The following is a 19808-nucleotide window of genomic DNA, read 5'->3' as shown; positions in this document are numbered from 1 at the left end:
AGCAGCCTGAAAACAGAGTGAAGGCACTTGGGACTGCCAGGTGCTGTGGAAAGTGGTTCATGTACAGGGTCTCATTTCAGCCTCGGGGCAGACCTAAGAGGTAGGTGTCTTATGTCATCTTCCACACGTGGAACTAGACCCGGAGAAGTCAGCACAGTGAAGAGCTCACACTGTGGCCAAGTGGCAGAGCCAGGATTCAAACCCAAGCCCTACTGTGTGCACTGATTCCCCAGGACCCAGCTATGTTCCTGCTCACAGGGGCCTGTGAGAGCGAGGCTCAGACTCACCACCCTGGGTTGAGTACTAGAACCACCTGGAGAGCCTGGTAACAGGCCCCACCCTCTGCCCAGGATGGAGGAAGCCAAACAGAGCGAGTCACCTATCCCTAAGCACAGGGGAGGACAATAGGAAGACAGCAGGAAGGGCAGGTGGCAGGAGCTGAAAAGCCAGGTCATGGGGCTTCCTGGTCACAAGCCCTGAGCTTCATGCTCAGGTGTGGCCTTCAGACATGCCCCAGCCAATGATCAGACATCACCAGATGGTGGGTTTTGATGGTGACATGGGAGAGCGCCTGTCCACCCTCAGGCGCAGCCTAACAGAGGGACTGTTCCTGAGCCTGCCCGATGGTGAGACAGGGCTGCTCCTGGCAGACCCTCCACAGGGTGACTAGAAGGGAAGGCCTGCTCTGCAGACCCCAGCTCTCTGCTCCTCTTCTCCAGCAGCCTCCTACGTCCTAGGGCTGGGCAGAATTTGTCACAGCACTGTCCTCTAACCTTGACCGACTCTCTCACTAGTCTGTGAGCTTCATGGGGGCTGAGGGCACATCTTACTCCCCCTTGCAGTCCGAGTCTTAGGGTCCAACGTGGCTTCCTTAACCAGGGCTCAACCCAAAATTTGTGTCTATGGCCCAGAATCAGAGAAACCAGTAAGTGGCAAAGCTCCAGTACAGGTGCTCTCTGGTTGTCTTCGCTGGCACTGCATCTACCTGCCGCAGGTGGACCTGGATTCTGCCAACAGCCCTGCTCAGTCAGAGGAACAGTGAGGTGTGTAAATGAGATAGATCACTCACAAGCTGCAACAAGGAAGAGACAAGCCTGGTTTTCATCACATCTGAAGTCACACCTGAAGATCTATCTGGACGGAGCATGAAGAAATGGCAGCCCTTGCAGAATACCAACGGGCCTCCTGAAGAGTCTGCTCTGAAAAAGTCACACTTCTAGGCAAGTTGAAATGCATTTTCTTTACAACAGATTAATCAGTCCTCCTTTGTTGGGCTCCCTCTGGAGCAGCTGGAAGCCTGGGGAAGCTACCCAAGTTTGCGGGTGGGGAATGCTCCAGAACTCATCTGCTTCCACCACTTCCACTTTAGCTGAGGAGGACCAATGAGGCCGAGGAGAGGGACAGACCTGAAGTCTCAGCTAGTAACGGGCACAGCCGGGCACTGCTCACACATCCTGCCCCAGCTGCCTGCTTTCAGAGCAGCAGGTGGACTCTGGATTCTACCAGTGGTTACACTGGTCTCCAACCCTGGTTAGGGGGCCCAGATCTAACGTTAGCTTTTCGTACCCACAGGGAAAACTGCTAGAGAGTGAGGATTGACCCCCCCACCCCCACCCCCACCCCCACCTTTTCCACCACCCCAGCAGCCGCCCTTGGTGCATGGCATCAGGGCCAGGAACAAACACACCACCAGTGCAGTTAGTTTCACAAATCTGATGACGACCTAGTGGGATACACATTTTGGGAAGATGCCCCAAACTTGGCTCTGAAGGCTCCTCCCAGGGGAGGCCAGCTCTGAGTGGCCTACTCCTTCTGAGGTCCAAGCCCCATGCCAGGAGAGATCATGACATCCCAACCTTAGGCTGCGGAGTCATCTTGGTGTCCTCCTGGGTACAGGAAAAGCCAAGCTGAGACAGGACAGGTCTTTGCAGCCGAGGCTGGGGCCTGGCCTGGTTCTGAGCTCATTTCTCGCTGGGCCGGGCTTTACCTGGCAGCTGGCTGCGCTGGGTCTTGCTGGTAGGACTGGGACTGAGGGCTTCATGGTGGAGTCCTGGCCCCTTGGCGGATGTTGCCTTTGACCTTTTTACGACTGTGCAGGTAGCGAAGCCTTGAGAGCGGCTGTCCCCTGGGATAGCAGGGGGTCCCTGGACTTCCTAGGAAAGGCGCTGGTGGGCTTCCCCGTGGATGATGCTGCATCCTCGGACCCGTGCCTAGCCCCTTGCTCAGGCAGAGGCAGTCGGAACAGCTGGACAACCCTGGAGGGGTCTAGGTTGCGGATGATGCTTGCGGTGACTGTGCGGTTGGCGTGTTCGTACTGTTCAGACCCTATGTTTGTCGTCAGCAGCCAGTCCAGTTGGGCTGCCTCCCCCAGCACCTCTTCTCTCTGGGACAGCATCTGCAAGGATTCCTGGTGGCGCTGCTGCTTGAGCCGCTGCTGGATCTCCCCCATGGCTGCCTCCTTCCGCGCCACCTTCCACCTGTGAAGCCTATCAGGTACTCCCGCCGCCTCGCCTTGTCGAAGCTGAGAACAAGCGCTGGGCTGGTCCTGACCTTCTCAATAGTTCTTCCCGAGAAGAACTACACTTCTCTAGCTACACTTCCACGGGCAGCGTTTCCGGCCTCCAGGCACTCTTCCCAGCCGTGCTCCACCTCACTTGGCTTTTAGTCATAGAAATGCTCTTTAGTCTCTTTCTCACTAACTTGTCTGCTTTGTCACACAGTCTTGCTAAATGATTTCCTGCCTAGACTGAACACAGTTCATTTCTACAAACAATAGTTAAATCATTTCTTTCCTCCCAATAAAAGCTTAGTTTCTCTCCTTTCTTCCTTCCACAAATTTTCTACTGCTGTATTTTGAAATAGTAGCAGTAGTAATATCTAAAATTTACTAAAATTTGTAAATGATAGAATACTACTTAAATACCTATTTAATCAAAATTATTTTCTTTCAGAAGAAAAAAAGACTTCAAAGGAATATTCAGCTTCAAAAATTATCAAATTATTTTTAAACTAAATTTCAAGCAACCTCTCCTTCAATAGTTCAACATGAAATATAGAATAATTATAATGCCCTGTACGCACTTATACACAAAATTGTATTTGGATTGGTGTAAGCTCCTCAAGTTTTAGCCTTCTTCCTCAAGTGGTTCCAGTTTTCTAAAAACGTTAGTACTCTCAGATAATTATTGTCAATAAATTAGAAATAGTCCTTAAAAACTAACGAATGAAAAAGTTTAATGATCAAGTTCCTGTAAACCAGGACTTTTATTGTAACAGATGCACAGTCTGATATGACTATGGTCAAGGTGGCAGTTTTGTCCTAATGCAAAAACTGGGACCCACGATGCAGTATCACCATAAATAGAAAAGAATCATCAGCTGGTATGTTTAAGTGCGAATTAAACATACAGTTTAATTGGAACTCAGTAAGTTACTTCGGAAAACTCATCTTTTTAATAATCATAACCTAAAGTCTGGTTAACCTAATATTGTCAGGTATTAATATTTTAAATATGACAAAAAAATTAATGTAAACTACCATATAGAAACTAAAGTTATTAGAGTAGAAAAAAATACCTTTTAATGTAATGTCTATTACTATTTTTTGTTGTCTATCTTGATTTTGTAAGTACATTTTAAATCTTGTCTTATCATATTTCTCTGTTTCACAGAATATAGCTGCAAGGAAACTATAATGTAAAACTCTTTGAAACCATTCTTTCAAAGTGGTTTTGAGCATTCAGAATTTTTTAAAAAGGCAAACAATTATTTAAATGTGCTTGCTCAAACTCAATGAATTCTAAAGCATAACATTTCAGACTTTATTTTTTTTTTACCTGGCATGGCTTTAACTTGTTTTATTCTTGCTGCCTGAAATGGTCTTTCCCTATAACTTCTATCATCTTCACATATTTTGGATCTCAGGTTAAATATCACCTCACCAGAGCACTCTGCCTTGTCACAGTATCTGTCAGTCAGTCCCAGTTCCCAGCCTGAGTCTCTATCTTAGGCCCTGGCATGACCTCTTAAAAGCTAGTTTCCTTTAAAGTTTATAAATACTTTTTTTTCCCTGAGTAAGTTTCCCCCTTCAAGAATACAAGTACTTGAGAACAGTAACACAATAATAATCCATTAGCAACCAAGCAACAAAAAGTTCCCCATGGCCTAACATAAACCTTGAACAAAATAATTGCCATATGAGTGTTTACCAAGAACAATTTAAAAAAATGTTTTAAATGTACCTGGAAAGGGTAGAGAGTGGCATCTTATCAATACTATAAGACAGAGTGAGAAAAACTTCCATAATTTGCCCCTTTGTTTATGATGTAATTAGTCTTATTTATTCACAGGGATTTTTAATATTTTAGGGCAATTAACCCTAGGGCTGAAATGTGAATTGTAAATATTTTTTGCAGGAAAGCACTTCATTTGCTTTCATGATCTTTTGCCATGAAGCAATTTTATGAATGTGCACCCCAATTTATGCTCTATTATTTTATGCTTTCTGTGTGTTATTGTTGTCATATTAGAAAGACATTGTCACATCCAATTTATGACAGATGAATCTTATCTGAGTTATTGCACACTATTAATTTCTGTGGGTGCAGAACTCAGAAAAATGCCTGGTCCATAGCAAGTACTTAATAAGTTACTGTTGGATGGATGAACAAGTGAATAAATGAGTGAATGAATGAAAGTGCCCCTTAACTATTCTCCCCTTTTGTAATGAATCTTTCTGCTAAGGGATTAATTTTCCTGAAGTACATACTGATCAATCTCTTATGAGAAACAATCAACTTAAAACCTTCCATCTCAAAGGTATTAGCATCCAGGCTCTTGGGCATCATACGTAGGACTTTTATGATCTGTCCCCAGACCTTTCCCCAACCTGTACAACTGGAGCCAAACTACTTTATTTGAAAATTATCAAATAGGTCTCATATTTTCCTGGCTTTGACATTTATTGATTCTGATTTCCTCTCTCTTTACTTTGTACTTCGCTTGTGAATCTTACAATCTGCCAATTCTATTCAAACTCTCTGTGTTCTTTAAAGCTATCTTGTAACTTCTTTCTGACCACTCCCCTCCCTGAATCCTTTTAGCAATCCACAATGTTCTGGTGACCTATCGCATTCTGCCTTAAAGTATTATATGTGGACGAGAGCCTACTGATCTCCTAGACTGATAAACTCTCTGAGAACAGAGATTTGTGTCTATTATTCTTTGTATCTTCCACACATCTTTGCTCAGTTTGAGATTTTTGAAGGATATCGACTGGCAGTATTTAATTCAAATTGGTAGCACTTTTTACATCTACCTTCCAAACTAAAATGTACCTCCTAAAAATAAAAATAAGCAAGTTTCAATTTTAAAATTGATTTCTTGTAATGATACTCAAGAATAGTGACACAATAATATTCCATTAGCAAGGATTTGAGAATATAATTCTACTTTTATAACAGGGATTACAATATTTATCTGTAAAGTTGGATGTTTTCGTTTCCATGCTGGGTTGGCAAACTATAGTACCATGTGTGAAATAAGAAAGTTCTGAATGTAGTAATTTATATCTGGACTCATCAGCACTTACCTTACACCAAAATCAATTTGACATGGATTAAAACATTTAGTCTAGAGCCAGCCCTGATGGCCTAGCAGCTAAAGTTCAGCTTGCTCTGCTTTGGCAGCCTGGGTTCAGTTCCCGGGTGCAGAACTACACCACTCGTCTGTCAGTAGCCATGCTGTGGCAGTGGCTCACATAGAAAAACCAGAAGTACTTACAACTATATACAACTATGTACTGGGGCTTCAGGGCGGGGCACGGGGAGTGGGGAGAAGAAAAGAAAATTAAAAGGAAAATTGGCAACAGAAGTTAGCTTAGGGTGAATCTTCCCCTGCAAACAAAAACAAAAACAAAAACAAAAACAACTGTGGTCTAAATTTTCTAATATAAAAATAAACAGATGTGAACATCAGATCTCTGTACTAGAGAATAGGTTTTCAGTATTAAGGAAGAAAAATAAGTGCAGAGGAAAAATAAGAGATTTTTTAGAGTATTATCAATTAGCATCTATGTCAAGTGCTATAAAATGAAGGCATTGGAAGAGGCAGATTTTTGCCTCTACCCTCCTAGGATTCTTTTAGTCTGGGCCTGAGAATTAAGTTGATATAAGACAGATATTAAAGTATAAACATTTATGTGAGTTTTATATGACATGGTAGCCCTTATAAGGAAATGAAAACCTAAAGAAATGGTGAAACGTAAATGCTTTTATAGTAGGTTGTAGAGGCAAGTGTGGGAAAGTACGTCAACTGTGTGTAGAGGCTAAAGGAGGAGAAGAATGATTTTAGCAAGGGCTGCTTTATAGACATCTCTCCATCTCAACTTCTTACTCTTGATGAGAAGAGTGTCACTTTCCTCGTGGTACAGGAAGGACAACTTTCACGTGAGAATTTCATCTCCTGTTTTTAAGAAAAAGAAGGAATGTTAGAGTCTTTTTCTTTTATTTGTAGTTTTCCTAAAAGCCTATAACTCAAAATAATCCTTATGCCAAGGTGGTATATTTTGAGGTAGCCTACTCTGCCACACTTCAGAGGCATATCACAAACTGAGAAAACAAATTAACAAAAAAATACGACCAATATAATATAGTCAATATATAAAAAAGTGGTAAAACAGATAAAAGCAAGGAATAGATCGACAAAATTGCCTTTTAAGAAGACCGAGCTTATTGAAACCTTCAACTACATTCGCATTTAAAAAATACAAACTAAAAAATGTTGTATGAGTTTTGTTAAAGGATAAGCTGAGCATATTAAAAATTTTAAGAGTTTATTTGAACATCTATTGATTCAAATTGGGCAGCACCAATCCAGAAGTGGTTAGGAGTTCCACCGACAGGAGCTCAGCGAGAGACTTTGATGAGAAAAGGCATGTGCAAAGTAAGGAAAATTATTGACTGGCTATAGCTTAAAGCCTAGTTGGCTGTTAGGATTGCTTGTCCTTAGTGTTTTGGTTTTGTAACCTTGAGGCATTTACAGGGTTAGGTTTTGGTTTGCTTAGCAGGCCACCTGGGCATTAGAGCCACATCAGTCTCAGCCTACTGGTGTCCTTATTTAATTTAGCAGTTTTCACCTATGAATTTAACCATGATTTTCTATGAGACTTGCTAAATCTGGGAAGGTTGCAGAACAACGGATTGCATGTAATTTATTACACTCTTTTAAGGAAGATAATCATGTGCACAGCCTCCTTCACCCACAGCCCTTTACATACACATAGAGACATACATACGCACACTCATTCATAATATCTTCCTAACACCGAGGAAAACTTGATTCCTCTTTTGTCACCTTCCTTGCATAACATACAATGGTTCACTAAGGTCTTTACTGGGGCTTTGCCAATTTAAATACAGAGATTCAACGGGCCAGTGAAAGTAAAGAAAAACATTAAAAGCGTAGCCAGGAATTCTACAGGGTTTTTTATTGCCAATTACAAAGCATAATCAGTTATCTACAGAAATCATACGTTTCCCCAGCATTCGTCAAATGTAGTTATATGGTCGTTTGTATGAGAAAGTATGGACTGGAATCTGAATGAAAATAAGCAGCCTCCAGTCTCTGTAATATGATTCAGCTGACTGTTGCTTAAATTTGCATAAGAGAAATCCTTTTTGTAGATCTTTGTATTTAAAAGGCTTTTAAAACTTGTGAAGCTGTTTCCAACTGCTAAAAGCAATGCCTATTTCTAATAAAAGCTTTCTCAAGCAAAGACAACCTAAAAGTACATCTTTTAATAGTAAGTATATTTAAATGCTGACTTTGTTTTAATATGCATAGCTTCCTTCTGTTCTTTTTGTACCTTCAAGTTTTTTGTCACATTCTAATGATACCATAAATATTCTATAAAACATGATTTAAAGAATGGTGCATTCTGTGTGAGTTCTCTCAGCAGGAGAAAGTAATGACGAGATGCACACTCTTGAACTACGCCAAAAATAATTTCGTGGAGTTATTGTAGCATGCTGAGTATTAGAAGAAGGCCTTTTAGATATCAAACTGGTATTATAATGATTTATAATATCCAAACACTCTGAAGTGGCCATTCATTGAACATCTTGTTATGCTAAATAGTCACTAAGCTTTCTGCAAAGTCATATATTAATCCCTTAGGTCACAAACAAAACTCTGTTCACTTAACAGCTATTTCTAGGATTTTATGCCTATCTTTTACTAAGATAAACTATTTAAAAAAATCAAGAATTATGCCTTCATTTGAACATTTTTGTATACTTATCTTGAAAGAAAAAATTGCAATATTTTGATTAGTTGAGTAGTAGGTTTACTAAAGTACCCTGACAAATAATTATAGTAACTTAGAATTTCTTGTCATAAAAAAGTATTGTTTTTTGTCAATTAAAGTTTTATATTATATGATGGTATGTTTTCTGAAATATAAATTTATTCTTATGATTAACAATACATATTTTATAGTTCTTATGTCACTAAAATGAATTAGTTTTCTAAGAGCTTTTAAGAAAAACAAGTGCAATATTTTAGTTGTCTGAGAATCTCTTGATCTTTAAGAAGGAAAGTGCTCAAGACATCTGTTACATGGTGTAGGGGAGGAAGACATTTCCTCTACCCTCTCTGGGTTCTTCTGGCCAGAGAACGAATTAAAGTCACATGAGACAGAGTAACAGGAGAAAATTAAACAAAGCTTTATAATGTGTATACATGGGAGAGGCTCAGGCAAAGAGAGCAACTCACCAAGATGGCTGAAGCCACCACCTTAAATGTCATCTTCAGCTAAAGACAAAGGAGGATGTTGGGGATGGAGGGGTCATTTACAGGAGGTTACCAGACAAGTACAATAAACAAGAGTAAGATTATTATGTAGATTTAAGTCCTTGCCTTTCGCATTGATTAAGAGTTTCTAGAGATAAGGTCATCTCCCCTTCTTACTGGTACAGAGAGGAAGACAGCTTTACAGATGGAGATTTCCCTTACAAATGTAAATGTCTCTTAACAAAGGGCAAGTAAACTCTGCTTTTCAGAGTTTCTTTCCTGTCTGCACTTTTTTTTAAAAGTAACCGGCCCAAAATATTCCTCATGCCAAAGAGACATATCTTGGGGTGGCCAATTCCAGTCCCCCACAATGGCAACCATGAAGAATTTATGTTATTGTGTCTATCAAGTTTGAAATGTAATATTCAAAATAGTTCTCAAATTTAAAGGGCTTTTATTGCTTGGATTCAGAGAGGTCTTTTCTGTTACTAAACATTTCTTACTTTATGTTTTTCTTTCTTTTCCTTCTGGTTAAATCTACTGGTGATATGACAATTGCGTGACACAAATCACCTCTATTCATCCATTCCATATCCTGAACACAGCATTCTTTCCCAAATCAGTAATCAAATCCTCATTCATATAAAAATCTACTACCAAATGACTGCTATTAATTATCGAGTTGAAGCCAATGTCTACTTCTGATTTATAATCACATCCTCTTGAATCACAGATCTGTAAGACATTTTAGAAATCATCAGCTCCTACATACCAACTTTATAAATTAGAAAATTAGAGTGTACTTAAGCAAAGAACTTTGTGAAATGCCAAATAAATAGCAAAAGGGACTGACATCCATCTCCATTTTTTTTTTTTAACTCTAGGCCTTTCCATTGTATCACTCTGCCATACTATATCATGGCTGAAAATATATAGAGATTTGATGGAGCTGAATGAAGTGATTAGAGTGATGGTAAGAAAAATGAAACAAGCAAACAACAACCCAAGAATTATTAGGCATTTGAGAACACATCTTGAACACAGAAATGTTGGATGAAAAATAGTAGTTGGAGGAGTATTTTAACTTGAGGTCTTATAATGTCTAGAATGCATCATTGTCTTGGCCTAAGCTAGTGAAAGAATGGAATTGCTGTTTACAGAGAATAGGAGAGCTGGGAAGAAGGCATTTGGAAAAAGAAGGGAGAATCAGGAGCTTGGCATTGGCCACGTTAATTTTGGAATGGCTATTGGCATTCAAGTAGAATCAAAAACTGGAGGCTGGAGGGATAAGGCTGAAAATGCCAATTTTGGCAATATTTAATTCCATAAGACTAGATTTTTAAAAACCTATGAAATCACTATATGTAGAAAGGATTAAAGATCTAATTTTGGAGACCTAGGTAGAGGTAGAGAAATGAAAAGGAACCAGCAGAGCAGCAGACAGAAATGTAGGAGGGAAATTCTGAAGTGCAGTGTCTTGGTATCCAAACAATAAAATATACTAAATAGGAGAGCGAAATCTTTGCTTTCTACCAGCGTATGTTGTACAGATGCCTGCTACTGGGAGTTTCATGCTTTTCTTTCTTAGGATGCTCTACTCTCTTTCTTCTTTTTTATCATTCAGTAAAGGTGGGGGTGGTGGTGGTATTATCTTCTTTCTAAGCCTTACCTCCACCTTCTAAAAGACATTCCCACTAGATATAAGTTAAAGATCTCCTGTCACATTGTAAAATATCAAATCTTCTTCTCTACTCTGTCCCTCAGTGCCTATTGATATTCATCCTTCCTTCCCACCTTCTTTCCTTTTCTCCATCAATGAACTTTAATTAAATCACTGTGTGAGTTGGCTTTTGTACAATCTCATGTCAACAAATGATTGATAACATTAAAGTATCAAAGTAAATCTAAGTATTATTTAAATCATATTTTTTTCTTAGCCTTAAACATTTTTGGTATTCAGTTAATTATATTAATCTTTTCTACTATTTTTCACTTCACACCCAAGTGAGTGTTTTTTTAAAATAAATATTTCCCTCTGGTCATTGGCAGTTATATACATGCCTGTAACCACTTTTATACTTTTATAGCAAAACACCACATAATTTCATATTTTTATCAATTTACACTTCTCTAGTGTTTACATTAGGTTCAAAATTCAAAGTATCACCCTATCGTGTCTGATGTTTCTAGAGTCTGAAATTTCCTTTTTGAAACATAAATTCTTTTACCTTAATAAATCTCAAATCACTTCATTATTCAGGTATTGTCGAGGGGGAGTGATTACTCAATTAGGTCACACGTAAATCTGTCTATGGTTGTCCATTTCGTGACACTGTTAAAGAACTGAAATGCAGTTAAAAAATATATCTTATTGATTAAATACAATACATCATAGAGGTGAGTCATGAAGAAGATTTGTTAAAGCAAACGCTAGTTTTCTTAGCCAGGGATTCCAGCACTGAGTTCCTTAGATAATACATTTCCAAAGTACTGTATGGAGTTGTGTGCTGTAAATAATCAGAATTTCTGTTTATATTGTTTCTTCTAGTTAATTTTAGGGCAGCCCAGAGCAATTTGAAAATCTTGAGTTTATTCTTGGTACTACACAAGAACTTTAGAAGGGGTACTATTGAAGTATCAATCTAGAAAAATGATTTTTTTAATTTTAATATTCACAATAAATGAAATACCTCAGGAGTTGGTATTAACCTAAGATGTCACCTTTATTCTACCTTTCAATGTTTGAAAACATGTAAACTATTTACTGAAATTTTACACTCTAGATATAAGCTTTGATTTATAACTCCTCAAATCTAGGTCTGGTGATGTAAGTGTTAAAAAAGTAATATTTTAATTAATTATTTGGTCTTTCAAACTATAATGATAAAGTATATGCATGATCACATGAAATTTTTTTACACAACTATAAATGCCGAAATCATACAAGTTTCTGTTTCATTTGTCTTCTATTTCCTTTCTCTGGCGGCATTAAACACTCTAAGTGTTAATTTACAAATGTTCTATAATTTCTGCTATATTTTATAGCATGTGTAATCATTACTCAGAAGTGGTGAGCAACCCCACTGTATTCCAAATAGACCCAAAGTACAGTGCAAAATGGTTTGTTTAGAATGGGACTAATTGAGAGTTCAGCACTATCCAGAAATATAAGAAACCCTAGTGAAAATCTAGCTATTTTTGGTCTTTGAAGCTACACTCAGAGCCCAAGTATAGTCAGGAAGTTACTGTATAATTGTCTTCTTATGGTCATTGTTGGTTAAATCAATGGAGGAACTCAATTTTATTCTGTCCATGCAGTATCCTTTCTTATAGCTGTTATTAAAGTATGTTAAGGAATGATCTATGTCAAGAGTTTTCAAAAATATGTTCTATGGAGCCTTAGAGTTGTGCAAAAATGTCTCACATGATACCAAGGGGCCAGAGTAGGCTTGACAGGTGGTGGTATAAATTTTAAAGATCCTATCAAACTCTATCCATAATTTGACTGAAGAGAAAAGGTTCAACAATGTTTTATATATTGATGTTAAGCTTACATTTTATTGTGAAAAAACCATATGAATATGCTACTTATCATTTTTTAATTTTGAAAACTGTCCTATTAATTTTTTCCTTAAAGTTAGATATTTCCTAATCCCCAAACAGGTATAAAAATTGTTATGCTTTTCTTAATTTTTAGATTGCATAAAAATCTTTATATATTCACGCAAACGCTATTTTCAAAATTTCAATTGTGTTTTAATTTTTATAAATACTTATCTTCTTTCTCATGATGTTATTTACTTGCTGTTATTTAATGTAGATCATTTTAGAAGTACTATTTTAAACTGTTATTTTTGTGTGTTTATCTCTACTTATTCAGTAGTTCATAGCCAAAGTTTAGTTGTGAGAAACAAATCATTACTTTTGTTTTCCATAAGTTAAGTGCATCTGTCAACTTCATATATTCTACGGAGTTTCAAGGGAACGTGTTTAGGTGTTTGAAACAAACTATAGCTATTTCCATCTATTTCTGTACCTATTTCCTGATATGTAAATACCAATGTTGTACTAACTATGGAATTATAAGAGCTATAAATAATTAAGACAAGTTCTTCAGCTTTGAAGAAGATTAAAGTCTAGTAGGAATAATAGCAATACCTAAAATGTCTTAAGATTTTGCATTACATTATCAAAAATTATACATTTCACCTTTGAAAAAACATAGATGCAAAATTTGTGAGCCTAAGGAAATAAGAGTATAGTATAACGTTCTGAAAGCTAAAATTGCTGTAGACTCAAAAATAACCTTCAACTATATAACTGTCCTTAATTGTCTTGACTCTATTTACCATTTTATAAAACACTGTATTTTTAAAGTGTCATTGAAGGAGAATTTATACTGCACTTCCTTGTTAGGACTCTGGTCAAATGGCATAAAAAATTCACATGTGTGAGTGATTTTATTTTCCCTAAGAATATAATGTGGAGTGTATATGATGGTATGCATTCTGAGAGTTAAGTTTTAACTTAGAAGTGTGCCGCTTCCAAAACTGACATTTATGATTGCAAGATTTACTCTTTGGAATTTGCAATAATTCATCACAAACATAAGTATAATCTGTAAGTAAATGAATTGCTCGTATGTCCTGCACTTGAATAAAGTCTTTGCTCTTGACATGGCATTGACCAATAACTCTATCCTCTAGGAAAATGGAAACATCATTCACTAGAAACAGTTGAAGTTGCCAGAACCAGTGGCTGACAGAGGGATAAGACACAAGGGTGAGTAGTGGTTACATTTTTTAAAAACTTGTATCCTTTATTTAACATTTTTTTCTTCTCCTTTGAAGAACAATACATTGCATCTGTATTTTATGTTAAGTTCATTAACTATGTATGAGTTTAACTTTTAGCCATTGGTCTACTTCCTTAAGCAGATGTATGTATGTCTGATTCATCTAAACCAGAAAGAGAGGAAAGAGTTAATCACGGAGTTTATAAGAGCTTTTCCCCAGAGAAGTGAAACACCAGTATTTTCTCCTTTAATACATTTAAAACAAGCAAAGCTTCTACCCAGTTTAGATTTATTATTCTTCATTGATTGTCTCCTTCTCTTAGAGGATGTTCTGGCTGTAAAGTAGTAGACACATGGCATCTATCATCGTGTGTCAAAGGGCCATCAGGTCGATGGCTCTTCTTGAACTTTGCTGTTTCAGAAAACCATAGCTGAGCAGTATAGGCAGAAGTTTGACATTTTCAGGATGAAAATCAATTTTCTTTTATGTGTTTCTGAAGTGAGGCTTGTGCTTTGATTGCAGAAGAAATGGCTTTTGGAAGTTTGGAGTAACAAAATAGGAATTAAGATAACATTTGGTTAACCGTAGCTTCAATGAAAGCAAGGAGTAATATATTTTAGTGGCCTGATAATATTTTAAATCCATGGAAATAGAATCAGAAATAGAAAGTAACAGAAATAGGCACAGAAATACAATAATTTCTTCCACATTGAGATAGTATTGAGTGAAATTTATAATTAAAGAGTTCAGTTAAAAGTGAAATGATATTTCAGAAAAACAAATGCTATTAAAAAAGAAATAAGTAATTTTAATTTGCAATTTATTAAAAAAATATAGTATGTAGACACATACCTGCTTATTTCTGAAATTACTCTTGCTCCTGACAGAAAGTAAGCTCCAGAAAAATAAAGGACTTGTCTCTTTTGTCCACCAGTATATTTAGAGCATGTCATAATGCTGTGGCATATTGGGTACTCCATAAATATTTACTACCTTAATATTTAAAAATATTAAAAATAATATTTTTACAATGTTGTATTTTTATAGTGTAGCTATAAATGCAACATAAAAAGCAGTCTTGTTGGGGGGATTTATAGAATTTTGAAAATAAAGACTTGAAATAATTTTATCCTGTCAGTAATTATGTATTCAATATTTAAAAAGCTATTCATTTTAAAAGTGCTATAGATACTTTTTTGTATACATATGATATGTATATTTAAATATGGTATTTAAATGCACAGACAATTTGTATTTCCAACAATAACTTTATTTCTCATTAAGCATGTTTAAATTCCTATGGAACAACATATTTCAGATAATAAATTTTTCATGCAAAGGAACATGTAAAATTTTTTTAAAAATTATGATTCTGTTTTGTCAATGAATAGAAACGTGAAAAAAATAATTGAAAAAAGACTATTTCATGTCCTAAAGTCTATTGCTATTTATAGTCCAAGGTAAGTTCACAATGAATTTTCCCTCTCATACTCTTCAAAGAAAATATGACGTAAATATCTTATTATTGAAGAATTAATAATATATCAATTCACCTGTTTGCATATGTGCGTGTCTGCATACGAATGCATAGAGAGAGAGAGAATGCTAGAGCAGTATCAAAGTTTCCAGGACAAACATTCTCATATGGGACTTAACCTTTCAGTGTTTAAATTCCTTGATGGGGGAGAATAAATATTTTTCGTGTGCACCTTCCCACTCCACTTGTATGGTAGGAGTGTATTCAAATATTGATTAATAGAGATGAGGCAATTATAACTCCATTTCACTAGAGATAAAAAGGGTAACCTTAAAAAATATTAGATATATTTTACTTTCCCTTTTATGAGATATTAGAGTAATTCTTTTTTATTTTTTCCCCTGGCCTTAGTGTAAACAATCTCTATTTCTCTCCTTGAGCAATTGGTACACTGTCAGCATTGTTATGTAACAAATTTAGCAAGAACACAATGAAGTTGGAAAGGACTTCAGTCATTTTGCAGAAACTTCCTTAATATACATTTCAACTCCCTAAGTTTTCTAAGATGTTACCTTCCCTATGCTCAGATTTTATTACTTAGTTTTTTATCTTAAAACATCTTTACATCTTAACTATTTCAAATCATTGTTAAATTAAGTATCATACTAAATAAATACATTTAACAAGTAAATTATTCAAAGCAACATTTTACATTTATGGATATTATTACTAGCGGTCTCAGTTCTACCAATAGGACAAGGAAACAAAACATTGACCAAAGAGAATATTTTAGAAACCATCAGTGAAGTAACTCTAGGTAGAAGAGGTAAAGTCAAATTGTGGTATAAAGTTCCTTGAGTATGCTTAAAGTACTCATGCTTTACTTGTCAGAAGATTTTGCTCATTTAAAAAGTTAAGTTGAGGGGCTGGCCCAGTGGCGCAGTGGTTCACTGCATTCCATTTCAGCTGCCTGGGGTTCGCTGGGTTGGATCCCAGGTGTGGACATGGCACCACTTGACAAGCCATGCTGTGGTAGGCATCCCACATATAAAGTAGAGGAAGATGGGCATGGATGTTAGCTCAGGGCCAGTCTTCCTCAACAAAGAGAGGAGGATTGGCAGCAAGTGTTAGCTCAGGGCTAATCTTACTCAGAAAAAAAAAAAAAAAGTTAAGTTGGGTAATACCAAGCAGAGGAACTGAGATTCAAACTGGAATCTGACTCCAAAACTATAGTAGGTTCTGCTACACTGTTCTGTCTCTCCTTTGTTAATAGGAAGGCATCTGATCTGGGATGAGAGTAGATGAATTACACAATTTATAAATTGGAGGCTGTAGATCTTTATACGTTGAATTTACCTTTGTGAGATAATTCTAGATAGTCTCTTTAGAGTATACATGTGTCAGCTTCAATTATCTTTGTATCTTCTGTTAGACTAAATGAATAGAAGAACTAAATAATTTGTACACATTTCTGAGCCTCTGGGAAAATACATAATACATTTTGATTTAGCATCTTTTTACGTCATCAACATGTCTACTCAAATTGAGGAAACATAGCTTGTTTAAAGGGGTATAAGTGAGGCAAATTATATTATCTAAGGGAAGTATTGAGGTTGAAGAAAGCAGTAATTTAAGAACTATAAGAAAATATACAAAGTAATTTCTACATCTAACAGGGTCTATAATTGTGTAATCAATCAGAGTAATGTACCTGAAGCCTGGTATTCCTGGCTCCATTTAAATTAGATTAAATAATTTTAAATCCAAGATCATATATACTCCTTTCAAGTACATTTGCAACTGTTTTGACATTAATTATCAACATCACTCAGATAATTACCACATAACTTGTTTATAGTACAAGGTATCCTATAACTTTGACGTCAAGGAAGCTTAAGTGGTCCTTTTATCATGGGCCAGGGCTGTTTGCTAAATGGCTTAATTGTATCAGAGAAAATCACTAGAATAATAAGTGACTCCTCAGAGAGATAAATATTATCAGATGTGGGCAATACTTTAGAGGCAAAACTGCAATTCAGTTTAAAAGTTTTTTCTTGCACTTTTCTAAAGCAGAGTTTGCCAAACTGGTGATCCTCAGATCACTCAGCCTGAGATACAATCAGCTAAAAAAATTCCTGTGGTCAGAAAAATTTGAGGAAGTCAAGGAAATGACGTGGACATCAGAAATACATGATAGGAATACATGCAATACATTATAGGAATCACAGGCTCAGAGAAGTTCTGCCTTCAAACTGTTAAATTTTATTTCTCTAAATTATGGGGCTATTGAATTATTATTGCTTTTAACCTTCCTGATAACAAGGTTTTATGAACTTTTTCTATAAAGGGCCAGACAGTAAATATGTGAGGCTTTGTGGGCCATACAGGTCGCTGCGGTAACTACTCAACTCTGCCTTTGTGGTATAAAAGTAAACTTAGATCTTACATAAACCAACGAGTGTGGCTGTGTTCCAATGAAACTTTACCGAAACAGCCACTGGGCTGGATGTGGCCTGTGTGCAGTAGGTTGCCAACCCCTGATAATAATATGTAGGAGTTCTTTTGGAAATCTCTATTCTTGAGATCTTTCTTTATTCATAAAGACCAAACTCTCTAAAAGTTAAGGGTCAGGGAGATACTGCATCCTCTTTCCTGACTCTCATTTTTGATAAGTATGTAGCAGTAAAGAAAGGCATGATGAAATAAATCACTTTTTACAGAGAAATCAACCCTATCGACCCTGCTACCTGTGACTATCACAGCAATATCAGTATCTCTGCTAGGTTCTGTGTGGCCAAGGAAAATGAATCACATGGTCCTCCTGCCTTCAATGAGCTTTCTGGTCTACTAGGAGGGATGGTGATCATTTCACAGAGGGCAGGGAATGGAATTTGTACACAAAAGAATATAATAAAATGTGTAGTATAAATGTCACATGAGCAGTAAAACACTTTCCAAGGAGACGAAAAGGAAAAAATGATTTTGGTTACAGGTATGAGGCAAGGCTTCATGTAAGAGGTATTGTTGCAGAGAAGCTTGAAAAGATTATACGTAGACTTCAACAGGCAGTGTTACAGAAGAGAGGAGAATGGGAAAGCATTGGTGCTAGACGGAAGAGCATGAATAAGGGAAAGGCGGTGGTAATAGGGAAAGCATCTTCCTTTTGCAGCAAATAGTCAAGTGGCAGAAATGTATAGCGTAAGACTGAAAAGTAAGTCTGCATCAACAAGGTACTTAATCCAACAGAAATGCCAAACCCCTGAAGGATATTAGCATGGTAGAGACACAATTTATTCTTGGATTAATGGACACCCGTCTGCCCTCAGGCAAGAATGATGCATGTTTATGTTTGCTTGATGGTGCTGTTTATATTGCCTGCTCTAAGTTGTGACAGAAAGCATACTTAACATGCTTTAAATAGTTTTGAGAGTTTGAGGGACCAAAAAAGCATTATCTGGATATTTCAGGATTGAATGAATGTAAGTAACAGTAAAACTTACAAAACCCCCTCCTCCCATCGAATCCAAAGTTTGGCAGTCGCTAGCATGTTTTCAGCAATGCAGACATGCCAGGGCTTAGGGATAACTTCTCTGATTGCCTTCATCTTTCCTTTATGGAGGTAGGATTGCTGCTGCTTTTCCAACCCTCGTGCCCAAACTTAAAGCAAGAAGAAGCAAAAGGCTGCACCAAATGCGGTAACCCTCTTTCCTAGGGGAAAGCCAAACTTTGCAAAAGGACCACCAGATTTTTCCACTTATATTTTGTGGCCCTGAAATGAATCAATGGGACACTCCTTGCTGCAAATAAAATGGAGAAAGAAACTATTTGTCTTTCTTCCCTTTCATGTAGGAAGTGAAAGGGTGTAAGAAGGTTCAGAGTAACTTTAAAGATGCACACGGACAGCTATACGAATTTTTCAGTATTTTATAAGAATTTTCAGCAGATGTTTTAGCCAAATTATACCTTATATTCATTTATAATATTAATAAATATAATTTGATAAATTTATTGAGAGAAAAAATGAAAACTGTCTTCTGAAATATAATAAACAAAGATATATCAAATCCAAGTGATACAACTGGAACCTATTAGATTAGAAAGTGACAAAATATTCAGAGCTTTTCCATTTGAAATTATATTAGCAATCTTTTTAGATTTTATAGTTATTTATGATTCGTGAGTAGTGTCTTACAATGTGGAAGTGGTATAAAACTTCCAAGTATTTACAGTCAAAGATCTGAAATATGATCCCGAGTCTACCATTTACTAGCTATTTTGCTGTAGTAAAGTCCCTTAGCCACACAGGATATCAGCTTCCCTTTCATCATTTCTAAAATGAGGATAATAATAATTGCCCTTCACACTGTTTAGGTTAGTTGCAAGACCCAAATGAGATGATATTTTTAAAATTACTTCATCAACAGCAAAACACTCTGAGGCCTCTCTCTCTCTCCCCCTTTTTCCCCTCTCTCCTCATATATTTTCACACATAAAACTTCCCCCCTAAAATCTTTGAGATTATAAACGCCATAGTGGAGATAATATCCAGTGCCTCTCTGACAGCTTCTCAGTCTGTTGTTTTCTATTTAGACCAACTTGAATCACCCTATTAAGTGCTGCTGCTTTAATGACTACATCTATTTCTCACTTCAAAAACTTTGGTCTCTGACCCCAAACCCTCTGAAAGTCCATCGGATGTAATCAGCTGTTATTCTGTTTGTCTAATATTGAGGTTCATATATGAA

The 19808-nt window shown here is 36.8% G+C and overlaps 1 protein-coding gene and 1 pseudogene across 1 annotated transcript in view; one reads left to right on the top strand and one right to left on the bottom strand.

Moving 5' to 3' along the window:
- Positions 1–19808, top strand: part of PCDH15 (protocadherin related 15) — a 1592394-nt gene that overhangs the window by 415275 nt on the left and 1157311 nt on the right. Inside the window, exon 2 of the mRNA XM_070487986.1 lies at positions 13497–13572. The gene's annotated coding sequence lies outside the window, so the exon portion shown is untranslated. The remainder of the gene's footprint in view (positions 1–13496; positions 13573–19808) is intronic.
- LOC106847427 (nucleolar protein 12 pseudogene) lies at positions 1242–18667 on the bottom strand (annotated as a pseudogene).

This window comes from Equus asinus, chromosome 2 (genome assembly GCF_041296235.1).
Source record: "Equus asinus isolate D_3611 breed Donkey chromosome 2, EquAss-T2T_v2, whole genome shotgun sequence".
Lineage (NCBI taxonomy): Eukaryota > Metazoa > Chordata > Mammalia > Perissodactyla > Equidae > Equus > Equus asinus.
Note: the sequence above shows the minus strand (reverse complement) of the source record. Positions and strands in the feature narration are given on the sequence as shown.